The sequence below is a fragment of the Stenella coeruleoalba genome (assembly GCF_951394435.1).
Source record: "Stenella coeruleoalba genome assembly, chromosome: 12".
Classification (NCBI taxonomy): Eukaryota; Metazoa; Chordata; class Mammalia; order Artiodactyla; family Delphinidae; genus Stenella; species Stenella coeruleoalba.
Genome location: NC_137158.1, coordinates 89,900,192 through 89,923,462, shown reverse-complemented (window position 1 = coordinate 89,923,462; position 23,271 = coordinate 89,900,192).

Below are 23,271 nucleotides of genomic sequence, written 5' to 3'. Positions count from 1 at the left end.
CCAACGGCGGGTGTTTAGCAGACGCTGTATTACGTTCATGATTAACTTACTGTCTTATCCATCGTCTGGCCATCGCTATGCAGTTACTACATCCTCCTCACGTCAGATGATGAAAAGTTAAACTAGTTAAAGCAATGACCTCTTCAAAGGCAAATAGAGCAGAAGGACATTCGTGTCCGGTGGAACAGCCGATCACCCCCAGATCGAAGGACTGAGGACGCTCTTTTCGGCACGGAAGCCAGCACTGAGGCCAGCGGGAGGGATTGGAGCCCTCCCTGGACCACCTGACTGATGCCCACCCAGCTGACTCGGCCCAGCGTCTGGGCTTCACTGGGCTCTGAGTTCTCGTCCACAGGACGGTCACTTATGGCTGCTCCCGCCCCAGACACTGCCGCTCAGGGGCTGGCTCCTCGCCGGCTTCTCGAGAGTAGGTGGCGGCCAGTGGGCAGGGACAAGGACGGCCAAGGCCGCAGGGTCCCCGGGGAGGCGTGGCGGTGAGTCATCCTGTGAGATCTGAGTTAGTCCCTGTGCTGTGCTCGGCCTCGCTGAGTTACTTCTCTTTCCTTTGTTCGTCAGGAAGACGACAGCTTCAGGAAGGAGAACGGGCGAGAACAAGAGGCCGCGTGAGCCGGACGCACGTCCTGAAGGAGGCCCCGTCCCTGCGGCTCGGTCCTCGCAGGAAGGAGTGGCTGCCGGGCACCCCCAGCAGTTCAGCAGCGAGAGGTCACCTACCCAGCGGGAGCTGTTACTGTGCAGCTGGTGTTTCAAAATGTGCTACCGAGAGTCAAAGACATGGGCGTCCCAGTCTCCTCCCGTGGGTCCAGGTGCCGTGACTCAGTGGAGGGTCCCAGACCCTCAGTAAGGGGAGGGCTGCCACCTCCAGGCCCGCCTGGGGCAACAATTTCCAGGAAAAAATATAGGCTGTGGAATTAGACAGCTCTATTTAGCTAACACCCTTTTCATTAATTAAACCTGTATTTTTTTTTTTGTTTTTTTTTGCGGTACGCGGGCCTCTCACTGTTGTGGCCTCTCCCGTTGCGGAGCACAGGCTCCAGATGTGCAGGCTCAGCGGCCATGGCTCATGGGCCCAGCCGCTCCACAGCATGTGGGATCTTCGCGGACCGGGGCATGAACCCGCGTCCCCTGCATTGGCAGGTGGATTCTCAACCACTGAGCCACCAGGGAAGCCCATAAACCTGTATTTTTTAAGTGCCTGTGATGTGCTGGGAGCAGAGACTATGTCCTGGATCTGTAGGAAGAAAGTCTCCTGGGCCAGCTTTGGTCCCACCTGTCGGGCATGAGAAATAAACTACAGGCGCTCCCTGCCTGAGACCCGGCTGGGAACTCGCTGGGACGGCTGACACAGAGTCCCGACCTCACAGGCCACGGGCCACCCACGGGACCACAAATGGCACGAATTGAAAACAAGACGTGGACGCCCGCTCAGCTCTGTGAGCCCCCAGAGGGAGCTGGGCCTGTGGTCAGAGACCCAGCCTCGGCGTCACAGCTGGATGCCCACCGCCATGCGGGTGTGGACACACCGGCACCAGCCAACCGCGTGTTTCACTAATGAAGTGTTGTTGGCAAAGCTTCAGTCCTGCACCTGCGTGGCCCCTCTGTGGCTGCTTCAAGGACGGCAGAGCTGGGCAGCCCGCGAGGCCGAGCGCATCTGCTGCCTGGACAGGAAGGCCGCGGGCCGGGAGGAGGGATGGGCTCACAGCAGGCACAGGCCATGGAGCGGGCTCAGGGCTCCCGTGACCGTCACCAGCGGCGTGGATCTGACACTGCAGCAGAGAGACGCGCCCGGCGTGCACCACGTCTGCGTGCTGGAAAAAAGAGAATCATCTGGGATTCCATTCATTCACCAAAAACAAACAGGAAGACGCAGAGAATCAGAATAGAGGTTGCAGGGTCAGCTCACTGGCTGCCTGCCCATCCAGGACCCGGATCCGTGGCTGCAGATGCAGGGGCACGGGTGCGCTGTCCATAAAGACGGAGGCTGAGCTGCCACAAACCCAAGGCTTCCTGTCTGGATGGAGACAGGACAGCCAAGGAGAGGCCAGGAGCTGGGGGCCCGGGGAGGCGAGAGCAGGGCCACGGCCAGCCCACCTTGCAGACCTGCAAAGTGGCCAGGCCCAACAGCCTGGGGGCAGCTGGGTGAAGGGGGACACAGGATAGTGGCTCCATGGCCCCCGCCCCGGGCCCAAGGGATGACCGGCTGGCAACAGCGGGGGAGGACGCCCTCCGGGAGGACCGGGGCAAGCAGCAGACCCAGCAGAGGGTCTGAGACGCTGCCCGCATTTCTGCCCCTCCCCTGAGGAGCGGCGGTGTGCGCGCAGGATGAGCGTGGCCGCCTGCCACCTGTCCCCTGGGGCAGCCCCTCCGGGGGCCACGTCTGAGGGCTCCCGAGCCCCGAGCCCAAGGCCTTCACTCCCAGAGAATAAACACGACTCTGGGAAGTGTGCTCACTTCGGGCTTGCTCTGGAATTAGTGGTTTCCGTCCCCTGCCCCCCACCCCGTGCCCCGTCGCCTCCCCAGGGCCCTGCCTCTCGGAAAGGCCCCACCGCACACGTCGGTGCTCGGGCGCCTCAGGCCCTGAGTTCATGGTCCCAGTGGGGCTGGGACACTGCGTGGGGGATCCCAGGCCCAGCCCAGGCACAGCCCACTCCACCTCGGCTCTGCAGACGCAGGGCTCCTCTCACTCTGCCCTGGACGCGTGCTCCAGCCCACCCGGGAATGCGCTGACCACCCAGGCTCAGGCTTGAGGACGGCCTCGGGCTGTGGCTTAGCATCTGCTACAGCATCTGGGGCTCCGTGTGGGGCTTGGTTGCTGCGAGCCTTCACAGGCCAGCAGCTTGGACACTCCCAGGCCCCCCAGCGTCCGCACACTCCCTGCAGCCTCCACGTGCCGCTGGGCCGGGAGCTAACACAGCAGTGCTTTTTGGGACCCAGCTGCAACCTCCCACCAGCTTCCTGGCCAGTGGCCGCCCCACCTGGGGATAAATCCCAAACTTGTTCCTGGGAGTAAAGAGTTCCCCCTGGGATGAGAAGCACAGGCAGGAGCTTGGGGTCACTGGCCCTTCCCGGTGGCCTTTTCCCCCTGACTCTTACTGCACGTTTGTGTCAGTGACACAAAGGCCACCTGTGTGCCTGCTGGCAGAGTCCAGGGTCCCTCGTGGCCAGTGAGGGGTGTCCGCCTGAGCCCCTGCTGGCTCCCACCCGCGGTCTCCTCACACACACACAAGCCCCGGCCATCGCCACCTGTTCTGCTTGGCCTCAGACTTTGCAGAAGGAGGTCCCACCCTGCAGTCTCCTGGGGCCCGCTTTTCAGTCCTTGTGCTGGTGTCGCATGTGCCTGTCCTGTGTGTCTCGACGTGCTGTCACCCCCAGGTCAGGTGAAAATCAGGCCGTGCCCTTGAGGATGAGCTTCCCCTGTCCCTGCGGCCCTGCTCCCTCCATTCTTGGGGCTCGGGGCGTCCCCCACAAGAGGGGCCCTTCTCCCCGGAGCCCGGAACCGGCCCAGCCTGACGGCCGAGGAGAATGGCTGCTCTGAATGAAGCCCGAAGCCAGACACTGGGTGGGGAGGGGGGAGGGAGGGAGGAGTCGCTGAGGACTCACCAACCGGGGTGGCCTGGATGAGGTCCCTAGGCCTCATCAGAGCAGCACAGCAGGCACCCTGACCCTCTGCGGGGTGCGGGGGGGCGTCACGCCGGGGCCACTCACGAGCCTCCTGGCCCAGGGGAGGTGGCGGGAGCCCCAGACGCAGGGTCACAGGAGTCCCTCTGAGCCTCCGGGAACAGCTCGGGGCAGCTGCTGGAGACGAAGTCCATCAGAGAGGGAGAGACTCCTCGCCCCCAGAAGAGGGCCCGTGCTGGGGGGCCGAGGCGCCTTCACTCCAGAGGTGACGGCACTCGGGGGCAGGTGCTGCGGGCGCCAGGGAGAAGGCGGTTCCGAGACGAGCTCTCCGAGCTCCCAGGGCTTGTTCGCAGAATCGCCGCCAGGCACACGCGTCGCAAGCCACAGAGCAAAGCGAGCGCAAGAGGCCCCACAAGCGGGAGGCTGTCGCGGGGTCTGAGGGCCTGAGGCCGCCGCGGCTCCGCCGGTGAAGGAGCCGGAAGCACAGGGCCTCCAGGCGGGCGCGCTCGGGGCCTGGGCGCCACCCCCACCCGGCAGCCAGCGCCCTCCGAGGCCTGGGGAGCGAGCTGCCCGGCCCGACGTGAGGCCCTCAGCCCGTCACACGGCAGGTCCGCCTTGGTGTGCAGACGAGCGGTTCGCGTTCAGCCTGAGAGAAACGCTGAAAACAAGCAGCTGCAGCCCAGGGGCAGGGTCGGGGCCTTGGGCAGACCCCGCCCCCCAGCAGCACATAATTAACCACCCGCCCCTCCAGGAGCCCCGGCCCAGGGTCTGGGCCTCACATACGCCGGGCTGGGCCCAGATGCTCGAGAACCGCGGTGGCCCCTGAGGGAGCCTGTGGGCCGCCACGGAAACAGCACATAAACCCACCAGCTCCACTAACCTGCTTCCCTGGAGACAGTGGTCCCCTCGCCCAGCCCTCCAGCTCCCGGCGTCCACCGCAGACCCCTCAGACGGGGCGGTGAGGAAGGAGCCCTGCGCCCACCGCAGACCCCTCAGACGGGGCGGTACCTTAAGGTCCTTGCAGAGGGTCGGCCTCCATTTTCCGTGGCCCTCGCGCCTGTGCAGTCCCCTCATCGCAGGTGCAGGCCTGTCCACACACCTGCCTTCCAGATGCTCAGCAGGGACGGGGTGCTGTGGGGAGTGGGAGGGAGCCCAGAAGCTGAGGGGGCGGCTGAGGGGCCGACAGGAAAGGCGGGCTGCGCACAGGCGACAGCCCTGCGGGGGCCGCACAAGGCCCTGCCAGCTCCATGTGCAGCCGGCCAGGGAGCCCCCACAGCCGTCATTTCTTGGGAGCAAGGCTGGCTACCGTTTGTCATGACTGTTGGCAGGGAAATGGGGTTTATGGAGAGAATCTCCTGCAGGCTGGAAAAAGTGCACAAAGGATTAGAGCCGCTGTTGGGAGGTGGCCGGGGGAGAAGCACCGACACTGAGCTGAAAGGAGCCCAGCGCGGCCCCTCCCTCCCGCCGTCCACGGAAAACAGGCCAACCCCGGAGCGCCCCTGCGCCCCCGCGTCCCCGCGTCCCCGCGCCCCCGCACCCCCGGCTCCCGTGGCGCGTCCCGCCCCTCCTCCGGCTCCTCCACAGACCTTCCCCGTGCCCTCGCCGCACAGCCCTGCTCCAGCGCGGGCCTCCCCAGATCCTCCTCGCATCTCAGCCCCCTTAATAATTAGACGGTTTAGTTGCACGAAACGGAGACGACTTAGACACCAAAGTGAAAAGGAATTTGTTGGTGGGACACTCGCAGTCACAGGATGGACAGGAAGCTGGGAGGAGGTGGGCCCGAGCCCCGGAGAGCTGGGCCGTCTTGTGGTGAGAGCAGACTGGACGGTGGCCTTGACCCAGAGGCAGGGGGACGACGGCCCTGGGCATGGCTGACACGGTCCAATGCTGACCCTTCGAGGGGCAGGGTTGCACTCCAGAAGGAGTTGGCGCTGAGGCTTCTGGGGGGAGGGCAGGCACCCAGATCCACTGTCCCTCTAAGACTCACCCAGCGAGAGGGTACATCACCCCCAAGGAAACAGTGGACGCTGTAGAGAAGAAAGGATAGCGGAAGACTGGCTGAATTTTAATGTCCATTGCCCTCCTCTGCCCACTTCTGAGCCCTGGCTGGCCCTTCCTGGGTGTCCCCCGCTGTGTTTTAATCCTTTATTCACATGCTCACCCCCTGGTGGATACGAGCTTTCTGGGGGCTGGTCCTGCTGTGCCTGTCTTTCTGCCTTGACACCCAGGAAACAGTCAACCTGCTTTGGAGAAAAGCAGATCTATTTATACGTACAAAGCTATCAAATTTATCTCTTAAGATTTATTTAATTTATCTCTACTCAAGTTCAAGTGCCCCGGACAAAAGGACGATGCATGGAACACCCAGTAACACGGCCTCGGGCTGGGGGGGGGGCACCTCATCAGTTCCCTTCAGAAATTCTTTTTTAAATAACAGTAAGTCCCCTACATAAAAATGTTTCATTCAGAGAGCACGTTCATAAGTCCGACAAAGTTAGCCTAGGTACCCAGCTAACACCGTCGGCTATACAGTGCTGTACCGTAATAGGTTTATAGTACTTTTCACACAAATAATACATAAAAAACAAACACAAAAAATAAAGAGAACATTTTTAATCTTACAGTGCAGTCCCTTGAAAAGTACAGCAGTGCAGTACACAGCTGGCATCCAGGGGCTGGCATCGAGGGCACAGGCAGGAAGAGTTACTGACTGGAGGAGGGAGGGGAGGTGGGAGACGGTAGAGCTGAAGGGTCGTCAGCAACAGGAGACGGAGGGCGAGCTGCCATTTCCTTCACGCCTGACGCTGACGGCACAGGCTCTGGTTCCTTGCTGGATTCAGTTCTATCCACCCTCTTGAAAAGACAATCGAGTGATGTCTGGGTAGTAGCTCTTTTTTTCTCGTCATAGATGACACGGTAGCACTGGATTGCATTCTGAACGGCTGCTGCAAACTTTGTGCACTGTTGTAGGTTCGGGTCCTGTGCCTCGAAAGCTAACAGCGCCTCCTCAACTAAAGAAAGTCCCCTGCCGTTTCCTGCGTCGTGACTCTCTTCAGTTCTGCAGTTACTTCTTCTTCCTCGTGTCTCCCTTCGTCCTTTCTCTGGGCCTCCAATCCCTGGCGCTTCTCAGCAGTACAGCTACATCACCACTGCTTTTACACTTGCTTCCGGACATCCTGGGCTGGAAATAAAGATCCTGTGCTACGGTACTCTATACAGTACTGTACAGTGAAGTTCACAAAAGCACCACCGGTTGTAGAGGATACACGCACGTGACAACGTCCTCCAGACTCGTGAACTAACTTACGTGATTGGACGTGCAAACGCACGTTCCCGTCTTGGAATGTTCGCAACTTGAAGGTTCGTATGTAGGGGACTCACCGTATGGAACACGTCACGAATTTGCTGTCATTCTTGCCCAGGGACCTTGCTAATCTTCTCTGTATCGTTCCAATGTTAGCCTATGTGCTGTCGAAGCGAGCGCCTTCGGAAATTCTTCAGGCATCTGTGATTGTCAGTCAGTGATACCCACCTATGAGTTTCTCCTCACTGTGAGCCTTATGTCACACGGGCCTCACAGGATCCTTTGGAAATTAGCTGAGACGATACACCCAAGTCCTGAGCAGTGCACCCAAGGGCTGCTGTCATAACCACAGTGCCTTGTTGTTTGGTTCAAGACTTTGCATAATACGATGTGTGCCCTTGGAGAGGGTCGGTCGGTTCTTCTCATCCTTACGGAACTGAGCTCTATCTTGAGCTTCTGCCAGGGAAGCGTCCCGCCCACACTCAGCTCTGGGTCCACCATGCTGCAGCCCCGTCACCCGTCACCGCTCACCCCCCACCAAGCACAAGTGCTGGGAGGGGTCCTGGGTGCACAGTGGGGACAGCTCAGACCTTGGCTGCCCGTGCAGCTGCTGGTCCAACGGGAGAGGTAGACGTTAGGCAAATAAAGCAAACACATTTGTGACGGTGTGGCTAACAGTCCAGGCTTCGTACCGGGGCCTGCGTGAGGTCGAGGGCCCTCCACGGAACTGACGTTTACTGGCCCCTCAGGGACGAGAGGGCCCACCAGGGTGGGGAGAAGCAGGTGTGCTGGAGAGACACAGAGAGCAAGGTGGGACGCGGACACCTGGCCAGCCTGGAGATGTTGGCGGGCCAGGCCTGCATGGCCACTGGGATCTGGACTTTGTTCTAAGTACAAAGGGCCACACAGAAGGCAGACGGCCATGCCTGCGTAACTTTTAGGAAACAGACTGTGGTCGCACGTGCACGTCGTGGGTCACAGAAGGGGAGACAGGAAGCGGGAGCTCCTTAAGGATGGTCTGGGGGAGGTCAAAGCTGCAGGAATCAGGGTGGAGGCTGCAGAGAGAGAAGGGGAGGCTTCTCGGGGCCTTTTGGAAGTAACACTGACAGGTTGGGGAGGGGCTAAACTTGGGGCGGGTGGGCCTGACGGAGAGACCAAGGGGGGAAGACCGCCCAACAGGACTCGGGTACAGAGCTGCCGCTGACCCAGATGGGGAGGAGCTCTAGGCAGAAATAGTCTTGCATGACGGCCCCGTGTGACACCCTCCACGTGGAGACCCGCAGGATTACAGACGACACGACACGACCGCCAGCCATGAGCTGGGACCTGGGTCAGATCCACCCAGCAGAGCGGAGGCCGTTTCCTGCGGCCAGCTCTCCAAGGGGCCTCTGTTCTCCAGGAAACAGAGGGCGTGTTATTCATCAGAACTTCACGAGGTGGAAGAAGTCGCCCGGCTGTGCCCCCTCACGGACGGTCGCCTTCACCCGCTCCCGTTTGTAAGTGCCCATCGTGGTGCCAGGTCCAGCCGAGAGAGACGGGCACAACCCGACTCTGTCCTCCGAAGCCCGCCTCAGCTCCCCAGGCCGCAGCCGGGCGCCCACGGCCCGCCCCCGCCGGGGCGCATCTGCCTCAGGGGCGACGGTGGGCTTGGACGAGGAGTGTGCGTCACGCAAGGGTGATAACACGCCGAGCCCTGAGAACGGGCCGCGCTTCCCAGCTACCTGCTTCCACTCACGGGCACACGCTCTCACATGCGTGTACGCAGACGTAGCTGCGTGTCTGTGCCACTGACTGTTGACAGAGTTGGAATCCTCTTTCCTTCCTCTGGCTGGATGACCGTGAGGGTGATGTACACTTTTCTCAGAGAATTTGGAAGGTAAAGATGTGTGTGCATCTGTGCGTCTGTGCAAAATGAACCATGACCTCACCTTTCCCCCCCAGGACCCACTGTCGGTATTTTGGTTTGGGGAGAACTTGTAGGAGTTTAGAAGAGACACAGCCGTTCTTGACTCTGCCCCCACCAGACGTGAAGGGGGTCACAGAGCCTCCCGCTTTCCGAGACGCTCGGGGACCTGCCACGGGCCTCGCACACTCGGGGGACCAGCCGTGAGACCCGGCCCTGCACCCGGCGGACACCTGCCCACACGTCTGTCCTCATGGGGATCGTCGCCGTGTGCTGGAGACAGTTTTCTGTTCCTCCATCTTTACACAAACTTATCAGTGAAATCAGCAGTGGCCGTAAGTAGTGAATTTAATGGCTTCCACACTATCGTCTGAGAAGTTCTTTTAAATTAAAAATAGTCATCACTGCTTATCGCTTCACCAGAAAAATGTCACTGGGGATGTTTTAGGAGGAACGGCGGGCAGGGCTCAGAGAAAGAGGCCACGTTTCCTGCGCAGGCGCCTGTCCCGCGACTGTGCACACGGCCTCGTTTGATGCCGGCGGGGCTCCCGTTCCTTCAAGGAGAAGCCCCCTCACCCTGAGAGGAGAGGCCAGCCCGAGGCTGCACGGCCTGTGCTGGGCGGCTGGGGTCCAGGCTGCTCGTCCGCGGAGCTTCCCTGCAGCAGTCACCAGGCTGCCGTTCTTAACTCATGCCGGGTAGCAGGGAAGATCTGTGAGATTCTCAGGCGCTCTTAGACACCAGCGTGTTTGAAAGGGCTTCTCATTGTGACCAAACTTTTTTTTAAGTGAAGAGTGAGTGATCTTAGATGTTTCCTGGGAGCTGGGATACTGCTCTATGTCTTTCATATTTGGGTTCACACCTTCAACTGTGGCCTCTCGGGGACCACTCCCATCTTTGTGTCGCTGTTGCTGGGACCCCACTTCCTGTCCACGAGCTCAGGGACCCGAAAGCTCTCTGTCTGCACCTCCCTGCTCAGCCCACCTCCTCTTCTCCCCGCCGGCTGCCTACGTGTTCAAGCTGGGCCTCCAGCCCCTTTCTATCCTCCAAAAGGCAAAACGTTCCAGTCCCCGAAATTGCTCTGCCTTTGAGTGGTTGCCTCTGCGCTTGGGCTGATGCTACAAGCAGAGTCTGCAATCCCGTTGCCAGTCCCGATGTGGACAGAAAGAAGAGCCGCTCAGATGCCAGCTTCTCTACCTGAATGATGCCCGTGAACCCCAGACAGAGACATGAGTCTCCCATCTGCGGAGCCGGCCTCTCCTCCCTTCTCATCCCACTGCCCCAGCCTTCACAGCGTCACCGGGGAGTAAAGGACGTATAATAGCTAAGTGTGGGGTTTGACCAGCTTGACCTGCACAAACACCCATGAACCCATCACCATAATCAAAACAACGAGCCTTCCCATCGCCCCTGGCGTCTCTTCCTGCCCCCCAAGCTCTGTGGGGTGAAAAACCTGCTTCCAGCCTCACTCGCACGGCTGCCCACGGGCCCCAGTGTCTTGGAGTGGATGGAAGGATGGACTCGGGAGGACAGAAACCCCACGTCCCAGGGTGTCGCCCGGAGCAGGGCCTTCGGCGGTCTTGCCAGGAAGCCAGGGCTGGAAGCCCTTCGCAGTGCCGCCAGGCCCCAGGAGAGCACATCCTAAAGGACTGGCCCGTTGACCCTTGGCGGGGGTGATGCCGGGTTCCTGGGGGACCGTTCACAGTGGGGGAGGCAGCCCTCCGATGGAGTGTGGGTGCCGCGGGGGGTGGGATGGAGGCTGGGACGCATGCGTGCACGCGCTCCCGGGCCCTGCCCTTCACCCGTCAGAGCAGATTTGCCTTGAGCGGTCTCTGCTTTAACCATCTGTGGGAGGAAAGATGCCTCGTATTTAAGAACTAAACTGGACAATGAGACGTTTTTTATTCAAGATTATTTTTCCAAATGAATTTCAGAAGATGAGTGATGAGGTCATCCTGCCTCCTGACAGGGGTCCCGGCCCCTGCGTCCCTCCCTCTGTGGTCAGTGGTACCGACAGCCCTCTGTTCCCCTCCCTCGGGACGTCAGAGCCCCAGGCAGCAGACCTGGTGAGGGGTGAGTTGGGGAGTGACGGGAAGGCTCTTCAGAGCCGCACGAAAGCAGCACTTTTAACTAACATTGTGGAATTACTTAGCTTCCTAGATGAAGCCCTTTCTTTCTTAACTTAGCATGAGTTAAATGTAACTGCATGTCTTGTTATGGTTAGTTATTTCTCCATGTTTCCTGCTTACCAGTTTACTCAGTTTGCCATCGAATCTTAAATTAATTCTGATTATTTGGACAAGTGAGAACAAGTTTTCCATTACTCCTAACACCAAACCAGCCTTTTGAAGTCCACGAGCACATACGTTTCTCTAAGAGCTGTTTGTCCCGGCCTTTTCAGAACCTTATTTGGAGTGGCGACTCAGTAAGTCTTTGCCAACTTGACTTAAATTGAATTCCCTTCAAGTGAACTCCATTAACAGCGGTTCAGGACATACTCAAGACGTGTCCACTTAAACTCTGAACCACCCTCCATTCAGCAGATGTCCTCAGAGGCCCCTGGGAGCCCCGGGGTTGGCAGCCAGCTCGCGGGGGCGGACATGAGCGGGGGCTTCTGCTCCGGGTCTCCGTTTCAGAGTCCGGCTCCCCCGCTTTGTCCATGGTCCTCCCAGCATCTGAGACAGAGCTTCTCCCCGTGGACCGTGACTCCGGCAGCCTGGGGTCTTGAACGCCCTCAGGAGCAGGGAGGTTGGTCCACAGTTGGCACCGGCCAGCCCGATGACGCGTGGGTCCTCTCTGCTGGATGGGGATGGCGTGGACGTCCCCCTGCTCTGGCCCTGGAGGCTTGTCTGGGACACAGCGACCTGGCCCTTGGAGGCCTGGTCTGCCCGTCTGTCTGCACGGCTGCACCAGGGGCCAGACCAACTCTGTCCTCTCCGCCGCCTGCTGCTCGGCTGCTCGCGCGCATTCAAAACTCCGCAGAAGCTCGTTTCTGCGATCCCGTGCCGCCGCTTCCCTTTCCCCTGGAGAGTCTGCTACTCTGTGCCCTCCCGGCAGCTCTGTGGCTCCCACGGCTTTGCAGCTGGAAGGCCGCCCTCGGCGCCGCACTCACCCGCGTTCTGAGCCTGGCGGATGGCAGGAGGCGCGATGTAGCGCACTTAACGCTTCAGCGCGGCGCAGAGCAGTCTCTGAAGGGATGAGGGTGGCGAGGGAGGCCTCAGAAGTCGCGGGGGAGCTCAGGGACAGGGCAGGGAGGCAGGAAGGATGTGGCACCTCCGCCGAAAGCATGCCAGGGGCCGCAGGCGAGCTCTACTATTTGACGCTTTCTAGAGGCCTTGTACTTAGAAGGGGAAATTTCTGCCTCTGACCTGACTTACAGGACTTCAGCCTGCCGTGGTTTGCTCTGGCAGCAGTATGGAGAACAGACGTGGAGACCAGACGAGGTGCCCAGGGAGGGTGTCCGAGCCCAGTGGCCTCACAGCCTGCCTCCTGGGAAAGGAACTCAGCCTGTCGTGAGCGAAAAGCAAAAGCATCATCCCCCCTACCCCGTCTCCCCGGTCCCCAGTGGTGAACTTACACGTCTTTGTGCAAAACTACCCACACCACGTTCTGTGGAAAAGACCTGGCCCGCAGCCCCCTGAAGGCCACGCGCCCGTGCAGCAGACGCGCCTGTTCGCCACTTTGAACCAGCACTTCCTGATCCTACGTGCGCGGAGCTCTTCTTTGTTTCTGCAAAACACACATTAACATTTGGGGGACATTGGGGGACACTCGTATTCTTTTAAGAAGTTGTAAAAGTTCCTGTTTATAAATATTTTTTAATTTAACGAGTGTTATTCAACGAGGGTTTTTTTAAACAGCTTTCTTGAGATCTGATTTACGTGCCCTACGTTCACCCATTTAAAGTGCACAGCCCGGTGGTTTTTAGTGCCCTTCCAGAGGTGCGCAGCCGCCACCATCTCATCCTGAAGCATTTTCATCACCCTCAGAAGACGCCCTGCTCTCACAGCCCGTCACTCCCCTCGCCTCCTCCCTCATCCACTTTGTGTCTCCACAGAGCCGCCCCTTCTGGATGGTCCCTACCCACAGAGTCACACAGTGTGCGGCCTTTGTGACTTGTTACTTTGATGCCGCTGACATCTCCGAGGTGCATCCTGCTGTAGCAGGATTCGGACCTTCATTCCTCTACTGCAGAAGAACACTCCGCGGTGAGGGCTACCCCGCTCTGTGCCCACCTCCGCGTCCGCTGGGGGGTTATTTATGACACCTGCTCAAGCACAGGAGGGCAGCCTTTATTCAGGGCCACTGCAGGTGCAGAGACCACCTACTGTGCGGCTTCACAGTGGGGGAGGGGGAGGGGCTCAAGTCCAAATACAACAAGGAAAAGTGGGAATTTATAGCCTAGGAGCCGGTGGGAGTTTGTGCACAGAAAACCACGAGAAGGAAACATCTGGGCTGATGGGCCTTCCGGCTAAACCAACCTGCTGGGATCCTGGCTGAAGGCAGGCCGGGCACTCAGACATCACCTGCAGACGGGGGTGAGGATCCCGATTAGATGCTGCGGGGGAGCAGATCCGGTGGGTTCTGACCGAACTGGCACGAGGATTCTTGCTCAGTTTGGACAAGGCAGAGGTGAACGGAGAAGCCCCAAAGGCGAGGCCTGCAGGGGACCCAGATCAGAGTTTGGTCAGGGAGAAATCCGTGTCAGTGGACACCTGGGTGGTGCCGATTTTGGGCTTTTGTGAATAGTGCTGCTATGAGCCTTCTTGGACACGTTTTTGGTGGAAGTACATTTCCGTTTCTCTTGGGATTTATCTAGGAGTGGGCTTGCTGGACCACGTGGTAATTCCGTGTTATGCTGAGGCACTACCAAACCCGTTTTCCGAAGGTGCTGCATGATTTTACATTCTGATGGGTAACGGATGAGGGCTCTGGGTTTCCCCACAGCCTTGCTGATACTTAGTGTCTGTCTTTTGATGACAGCCGTTGTCACGCGTGTGAGCTCGTGTCTCCCGGGGTTTTGATGTATGTTTCCCTGGTGACTCATGACGTTGGACATCTTTTCATTGCTTATCGTCCATTTGTGTATCTTCTTTGGAGAAATAACAATTTGAGTCTTTGACCATTTTGCAATTAGGGTTTTGTCTTTGTTAGTGAATTGTAAGAGTTCTTTGCATATTGTAGGTACTACGTTCCTTATCAGATACATGATTTGCAAATATTTTCTCTGTGGGTTGTCTTCTTACTTTCTTGAGAGTGTCATTTTAAACAAAAAAGTTTTTAATTTTGGTGAAGTACAGTTTACTGATTTTTTTCTTTTGTTTTCCATTCTTTTCTATATAAGAATTCATTTCTTAATCTAAAGTCATGAAGATTAACTCCTATGTTTTCTTCTAAGGGTTTTATAGTTTTAGCTCTTACATCAGGTTGTCGATTTATTTTTTAGTTAATTTTTGTATATGGTATGAGGTAGGGGTCTAGTTCCATTCTTTTGCATGTGAATATCCAGTTGTCCCGACACCGTCTGTTGGAGACGGTCCCTTCCCTCACTAAATTATCGTGGTGCCTTGGTCAAAAATCAATTGACTATGAATATGTGCGTTTATTTCTGGACTCAATTCTATTCCATTGATCTGTATGTCTGGTCTCATGCCTTATGCCTGCTCTAAATCCAAACGCTCACGGGGCTGTAATTCTAGGTCAGGGTGGAGGGGTGAGAAGTGATACTTTTGAGACAAAGAAGGCGTTGTGGCCACGCTGATGAGCAGTGGGGCTGGTTTTCGCTTGCTAGACCTTCCCCAATGGTCCCAGTCATCCACAGCTGTGTAACCACCTCAGAACTTGGTGGGTTAAACCAGTGACGTGGATTCTGCTGGCAAACCTGCACTTTAGGCAGGGATCCATGGGCACAGCTCAAATACCGGGGCGGCGTCACCCACAGGCGTCCTCGGGCGTGGGTCTGGGGGCTGCAGTGGGGAAGGCGGAGCTTTGGGGCCTCTCCCTATGACTTTCCACGCGACCTCTCAGGCACAGAGGCTTCTCACACGTCGGCCCAGGGCTCCCCAGGGGTGTGTCCCAAGAGAGCTTGCTGGGAAAAAGCTATAAACAGTCTACTGCTTTAAAAAATCAGCTTTATTGACAGTAATTTATGTGTAAGGAAATTCGACGGTTTTCACTGTAACATTCAGAGTTCTGGGGAAGTGCAGCTTTACGGTTGTGAAATCATCACTGCAATCAGTAAACAGGACATTCTATCTCCCAAAAGTTTCCTCCTGGCCCTGCACGGTCAGTTCCCTCCCCAAACCCTGGGCCCGGCCACCGCCTCTCTCTCTGTTACCGTCTGTTGCCTCTTCTAAAGTTTTATATACATTTTATATACATGGCGTCACACTGTATGTACGTAATCTTTCGTGTCTGGCTTCTGTCACTGAGAAGAATGTTTTTCAGATGCACCAGTTTGCTGCAAGGATCAGTAGTTCATCCCTTCTCCCGTTTTGTGGCAGAGCAGAGTCCCAGTTTAGGAAGAGACCATATTCGTCGATCCACTCAGCAGCTGATGGTCATTTGAGTCACGTCTAGCGCCTGAATATTATGAATAAAGCTGATATTAACATTTGCTTTCAAGACATTGTGTGAACTTACGTTTTCACTCCCTTATGAAAACACTTAGGAGTGAGGTTGCTAGTTGTGTGGTAAGTGTATGTTTAGCTTTATTAAGAAAAAAAGCCGTGTGTTTTCCAAAGTGTCTGTACCGTTTTGCATTTCATCCACAATATATGAAAATTCTAGTTACTCCACATTTTCAACAACACTTAGTATTGTCAGATTTTTATTTTTTAAATTTGCCCATTCCTAGTGAGTGTGGAGTAGTATACTGTGGTTTTCATTTGAATTTTCGTAATCACTAATGATGTTAAGCATCTTTTCGTATGTTTATTTTCATTGGTTTAGCCCTTTCAGTGAAGTGTTTATTAAACTATTTTGCTCATTTTTTAAAAAAAAACTAGGCTGTTTATTTTATTAGAGGGTAATGAGGTTCTTTATATATTATGGATACAATTCTTATTTTTTTAATATGTATATTTCAAATGTTTTCTACCAACATGTAACTTGTTACTTTATTTTTTCTTAACGGTGTCTTTCAAAGAACAGTAGTTTTTAATTATGATGAAGCAAATGTATCGATTTTTTTTCTTTCTTGGATCACGCTTTTGGTGGCATATCAGAGAAATCTTTGCCTAAACCCAGGTCATAAGATTTTTTACCTGTTTTCTTCTGGAAGTTTTGTAGGTTAGGCTCTTACACTGAAGTTTTCCCCACATCTTGAGTTGATTTTTGTACATGGTGTAAAGTAAAGGTTTACGTTTATTTTCTTGCATACGGCTATCCAACTATGCCCATTGATCGTGTGGGTTCATTGTCTAACATCAGTTGACCATAAATGCAAGGCTTATTTCTGGACTTTCTGTTCTGCCCAGCCAACTCACACCAATGCCACACTGTCTTGATTACAGTAGCTTTATAGCAAGTTTTGAAATCAAATAGTGTAAGTTCTCCAACTTTGTTCTTTTTCAAAATTGTCTTGGCTGTTCTAGGTTATTTTCAGTTCCATATAAATTTTAGCATCTTGTTTTTCCATGAAATCTGAAAATATTTTACTTTTATTTGGTGTGTTATACGCTTCACAGTTCATGTAACTACCTACATAGTTGGTTAAATCTACCATCTTGCTATTTGCTTTCTACTTGTTCTGTCAGTTCTTGGTTCATTTGTCTTTCTCTGTCTTCTCTTTGAGCTTAAAAAGAAAATTCCTGGGCTTCCCTGGTGGCGCAGTGGTTGGGAATCCGCCTGCTGATGTAGGGGACACGGCTTCGTGCCCCGGTCCGGGAAGATCCCACATGCCGCGGAGCGGCTGGGCCCGTGAGCCATGGCTGCTGAGCCTGCGCGTCCGGAGACTGTGCTCTGCAGTGGGAGAGGCCACAGCAGTGAGAGGCCCGCATACCGCAAAAAAAAAAAAAAAATCCTTTTTTATCCACACGTTGCTTATTAGCCGTAGGTCTTTGTTTTACTTTTTCGTGGTGGTTCTAAGGCTTACAGTGTTGGTTTTAATGTATCCTAGTCTGCTTTCCAATAATAATAAACACTTCATGTTGGGAGCAATAACCTTGCAAGAGCACAGTCCCCGTTCACACCACCTGCCCTTTGTGTTATTGTTGTCGTGCATTCTATGTCCGTACATTCTATAGATCCTACAACACAGTTATCATTATTGCTTTAAACAGTCCATTATCTTTTAAATCTTATTTTTACCTTTATTTTTGCTGTTGACACTACACAGAGAACTACCAATTATCTTTTTCAGAGACTAAGAGAAAGATCTTTCCTGCTCACCTGCATATTTGCCAAGTTCGGCATTCTTCATTTGTGTCGATCCAAACTTTCACCTGCAGCACATTCCTCTAACAGAAGAATCTCCCTTAGCAGTTTATGGTGCAGGTCTGTGAATTTTTTGTGTTTATCTAAAAAATTTTCACTTTATTTTCTGGAAAGTACTTTTTTGGGGGTAAATAATCCTATTTTAACAGGGTCCGCCACCCCTGCCTTGTTCTTAAAGATGCATCTTCGCCGTTCTCTAGCTCTTGTAGTCTGTACAAGTCTGTTGTCGTTCCTGCCCCTGTTCTCTGTACATATTGTGTCTTCTCTAGCTGCTTGTAAGATGACTGCTTTCCCATTGGTTTTCAGCAATTTGGTTATGAAGTGCTTTACTGTGCTTTTCATTTAGTCTTGCTTTTAGGTTTATTGAAAGAATTTATCATATTGAGAAATTTGCAGCCATTTCATTCTTTCTTTTTTTTGCAGCCACTATTTCTTAAATACTTTGTCTCTGTCTCTGTCTCTCTGTTTCTCTCTGTCTCTGTCTCTCTCCCTATCTATATGTAAGTAGATACACACACACATCTCCTATTAGTTCTCTGGAGAAGCTTAATACAGGGTAGGAAGAAGTACTTTGCATTATACGTCGTTCTGTACTTTTTAAATTCCTTATAGGTTAAATTAATATTGAATTAATTTAAAATTTCAATTTTAAAATGAAAATTAAGTTATGTTGTACACGAGAAACTAATATAATATTATATGTCAGTTATATCTCAAAAACGTAAATTAAATTATTTTTCAATTCTTACTTTCAAATTGAAAAAAAGTTTTGAAAATTATGTAGATATCTCCCATTTTAAGTAGCAGCAGAATCCATTTGCCCTCAAGTAGATGGCTCTGAACTGGTTCATGGGATGTTCGTGATATATCTTTTGAGAAAAGTGGAGGGGGGAGCGACTCCATGGTCAAAACCATGGCATAAATACTGGGCTAAACCGGTTGGATCGCCAGAAATCAAAGTACCTGGCCTGCAACCAATTTCTCCTGCGCGTTTAACTTGTTACTGCGTGAATTTCCAAGAAAGGCTGGCGATCCGCAGTGTCCTCCGCTCTTCTGGGACACCTTTTTCTTAGGACAGTGGTGACATCTGCAGGGGCGCAAGGGCTCCCTGGAACACACGTTGTGAAGCAGCACTCGGAGACGTTTTCCGCACCCCTGACAGAAGCTGTGACATCGCCGCAATGCGCTCCCGCGAGCGGCTCAGACCTCTGGCGCCGGGACCTTTGCCTCTGGTCACAGTCGGCAGTCAGGCTCTCCGAGCTCTCACCCCACCTCAAGTGGGCGCTAGAGCGCCTGGCTGCTGACGGGAGCTGAAGGAGCTCATTTCCAGAATCATCCACGTAAAACATCTCTCTTCGGACCATGGCGCTGCCGCTCCTGCTGTGCTGTCCCCCCTCTGTTGGGTGGGGCACTGCCGTCCCCGCAGAAGCCTGCGCAGATCCGTTGTGCTCCGCCGGGCGGTCTGGTAAACGGAGGCCCCGGTGCTGACGGGCCGTTTCCGAAAGCAGGTTGCATTCTCTTTGAAAGGCAATAAAATCCATGCAACAAGCACCCCTTTCACTTCAGCTGCTAGAAAATCCCTCAGCTTCTCTGTGCCTCCTGGAATCCCTTCTTCTCTCTGCTCCTCTGAAAGAGCTCCATTCTGCCTTTCTTCCCTGCGGGCTCCCTTCACTTCGGAAAAGAAGAAACTCTTTCAGGGAAAGGTGGGTTAGGCATCCTTCCAGTGCTGCTATTTGTGTCTTGCCTCCAATCAGGGCCCTTCCAGCAGGAGAATGGGCACAGGTGGGAGCCGTGACCCACCTCCCTCCACAGGCCCTCCATCCATCCCACCAGCTAGCTGGTCACCAATCCCACAGCCCTTGGCATCCCTCCTTGTGCCGTCCAGGGACCCATGTCCCTCCCCGTGCCATTCAGGGGCCTGCGTCCCCTCCCCATGCCTTCCAGGGACCCTGCGTCCCCTCCCCGTGCCTTCTAGGGACCCTGCGTCCCCTCCCCATGCCTTCCAGGGACCCTGCGTCCCCTCCCTGTGCCGTCCAGGGGCCTGTGTCCTTCCCTGAGCCATCCAGGGGACCATGTCCCTCCCTGTGCCATCTCCATGCCAAGCCCACTCCAAAGAAGACTGTGCCGGGGAAGCCTCTAGGCTGTAAACGTCCTGGCCCGCCGTCTCTGCTGGCCCTCCTCAGAGGCACAGGGTGTTGACTTTGACGAAGCCCTTCCTGTCATCACGGCCTGTGATTTGCAGACCTGCCCTGCTTTCTCCTCCCAGCAACCGATCACCTTACAGGAGCCGGGCCTGCAGGGTCACGCCTGGTGGCCTCCACCTACTTCCTGTTTCCTCTGGGGTCCCAGCCCTGCCTCCCTCCCTTTCTTTTTTTTTGCTTTCCTTTGGAAAAATAAATCAGGTAATGCGTCTGGAAAAGACGTCTCCAGCTGGGTGTCTTCAGCAGACTTTCCCACGAGCCACGCTGCTCCCTGTGGACGGGCCACGTGAATGCTGACCCCGAGCGTGTTACGGTGGGCAGCCCTCCAATCAGCAGCGACTAGACCCCCGTGGGAGCAAGGGCGGCCCCCGGGGGAGTGATGGTGAGCCGGTCCCAGCCCAGGCTCTGACCCCAGGTGCCCTGTGCACCACGTCAGGACCATGTCAGGTGAGTGGCAGGTGACTTCCTGGGGTTCAGGCCAAAGTCAGATGCAGCCCGGCTGCCTTGCACGGTCTGGACCTCGGGGCCTCTGTCACTTGCCCGCTCTGATCCTGGTGTTAGGGGAGGATTGCATCCCCCCAGGTTCAGGTGTTGCAGCCCTAGCTCACAGTACCTCAGCACGTGACCTTCTTTGCAAATAAGGTCTTGCCAATGCAATTAGTTAAGATGAGGTCAGAGTTGAGTTGGGTGGACCCTAATTTATTATGATCATGTCCCTATAAAAAAGAGAAATTTGGACACAGACACTCAAGCAGGGAGAGCACAGTGTGAACACTGGCGTCATGATGCCCCCAGCCAGAGACCTTCCAGGTGTCGAGGGGGGGACCAGAACCCTCCCTGGAGCCTCGGGCAGCCCTGCGCCCTGACTTCCGGCCTCAGGGCCGTGAAAGGATGAAGTGCAGCTGTTGGAGCCAGTACACGGTCCGTGGTACTTCGTTACAGCAGCTCGAGGAAACGACCACACTTGCAACTTACGAATTTCTCTGGGTGCAAGTGTCCTCCTTTGTAAAATGGGAATGGCCTTGGGTCATTGTGGGGATTAAATGAGATAAGAGAGCAAAGTGAAGCACTTGGCACACTGACGTACAAGAACTGCAGTTACCGGAGGTGCGCAGGCGAACGCAGAGGAGGCTGCACACTCACGGAGCTGAGGCGGGATTAAAGGGAGCCATGAGGAATCATCAGTTCAAGGGTCAAGAATGATTCTGAAGTATGATTCACCTCCATGTTTTCTCACAGGAAGACATGGCAGCAGAGGGATGTGTTGACAGGTGTCTGGGTCGTTCTTTGTCATGGGGAACACTAAGGAATTCATAATTACTGGAAATTACAGGAGAGAAAACACATTTGGAGATTCCTGAGAAATTAAAATATTGACAATTTGAAGGTGGTTCATGAAGTTGCTGTAATCAAAGGCAACCGCGTTGACGAGGCAGGTGGGGAGGTCAGGCCACCTTGGCCGCCTTCCTTAGGGTGGACGGTGACGTGTGTGCCTGTTGGGAGGTCAGCCCGAGGGACGCTGGTCTTGAAGCTCCAGATGAAGGTCCCGGGACGGCTCGTGCCCTGCCTGCCTCAGTTTACCCACCGACGTGAGGAGCAGACGGGGTGGGCGGGGCCCAGCGTCCCATCCTGACGTGAGGGGCCCTGAGAGGCGGGTGAATGGCTGCTACGTGTTCAGGGGGGCTGCTCCCCAAGCTGGTGAGAGCAGAGGTGCAACGACACCAATGTGGTCGAAACGCAGGCCAGAGCCCACCAAGGCCTTCGCGTTTCAAGTCCAACCCGTGTGCACTTGGGTCTCGGGAGACGGTGTCCGGATTCAGGAGGGAACAGAGGGGACGTGGGGTTGGAGGAGCTTCCTGGCTCACCCTCCTCGGAGCCCGGGGCAGAGCAGGCGCCCAGCGGGCGAGCTCGGCCGCCGTCCTCCCCTGCGGTGGCAGAGTTTCAGCAAACATGCCGCAAAGGATTAAAGCCAGACTTGGGCACACAGGTGATAGTTCCAATTAAGGCCAGGTTCTCAACCACAAATCCAGAGCCTGGCGTGCCAGGAGGCACAGTGTTCCTTTGGCCCAGGCAGCCTTTCCCTCGGCACAACCAAACTCTCAGGTCAGCATTTTAATACCAGCAAAGGTGAACTGAAGACGCTCTCCAGAGCCTCCCCGAGCGTTAGCGGATGGTAGGGGTCCTGGGTTACCGGGCCAGCCCCGCACAGGGCAGAGCAGGGCCAGACCTCAGACGCCGCTGCTTTGTGCGTGGAGCTCCAGGCTCCGCGGGGATTGCACTGTGAGACCCCCTTCCTGCCATGGCTCTGGGTTCCGCCCCCTCTGGCAGGTTTGCTCTTCTGTCCGCTGTCCCTGTGCTGGGCCTGCAGGGAGCCCTGGGGCCTCTCTGAGCAAAGACGTGGTGAGGCTGCGAGCCCAGGCGGGGTTCTGCCGAAATCCAGGGCGAGGTCAAGGGGGCGAACACTTCCTATGACGTCCAGCGGGCCATCCCCCAGGGGGGTTCCCCTTCCTCGCAGGCCGGGCCCCCTGCGTCTGCAGCTCCAGCTTCTACCTTTGCCTCCGTGAACGCCCTCCACTCAGTTCACCTGGCCGCCCCCTGGCCTTACCGTGCTCATTGTCTGCATCTGCGCGTGTGCAGGTGACTCTGCTCCCAGGACGCTGTTCACTCGTGCTCTGTGGGTCCAACCCCGCTGACCCCAAGAGCATCTCCCGATGCCCTGTGGGGACCAGAGCTGGCCAAGGGCAGAGCCCAGCTGCCCCGGGCCCCTGGCCTCCCAGACACCTGCTGCCCTGGGCCGCCTCCCCCGGCGGGCGGGGCTCCTCCCCCGGGGCCCAGCACAGCGCCTGGCAGCAGTGGACGCTGGGCGGGCGTTTCCCGACAGCCCAGGGAGTGAAGGCCCACGCGGAGGACAGAGGCCCTGCACCTCCGTCACACATATCCTTAGTGGACGGAGCTGCCAGAGGCTGGGGCGGGGGAGGATGGGGGCGTCCCTGCAGGTGCCCTGGGACCCTCACACCCAGGTCATCTTGTGCCGCTCAGGCCTCTGGGCTGGTGATTGGCGGGTGGGGAGGGGGTTCCCTTGGAACGCCCCTGCTTCCTGAGATCGGGGCAGCAGGTTGGAAAGGAAGGGCTGCTGACGCCGAGCAGGGCCAGGGCGCGCCGCGCCCCCCGCCACCGAGATCTGGCAGCCGGTCCTCCGAGCAGCCTCCGTTTTCTGCTTTCCTGAGGCCACTTTGCTCCTGAGACCTCAGGGGAGGAGCTCGGGCCGGAGAGCAAGTGAGGCCCAGAGAGGCCGTGCGGGGCCTTGACAGTCGGGTGGAGGAGGGGCGGGCAGTGGGCCAGGCCCGGGCCCAGACCAGGGACACCCCGTGCCCACCCGTGGGAGACACGGGCTTGGTCAGGCCTTGCCGGGCCCACTCAAGCTGAGGGCCGTGCTCCCCGAAGCAGGCTGGACGCCGTCCGCACTGGGCGGGGGCCCAAGGCGAGAGTCGGGCCCAGAGCAGTCTCCGCGGTCTGCTCCTGGTGCCGCCTTGAGCCTCGAGAGCCACCGCAGGCACACCCGCCCTGGCAGGTGCTGGAGACGCGGGCCCTGCGCGCATCCCGGCCTGGGAGGAGCAACGGGCCAGGGCGATGCTGTGCTGGCCGCAAAGTTTGCCGCGGATACCGAAGGGGAAATCACGACATGAAAATAAACGCGGCTGAAGCCCCCAGGTCCTTGAGGGCGGCCGAGAAGGCAGCAGAAATCACAGCCGCGGTGACACTCCTCTGTGCACACGGGCGCACGTGCCGGCTG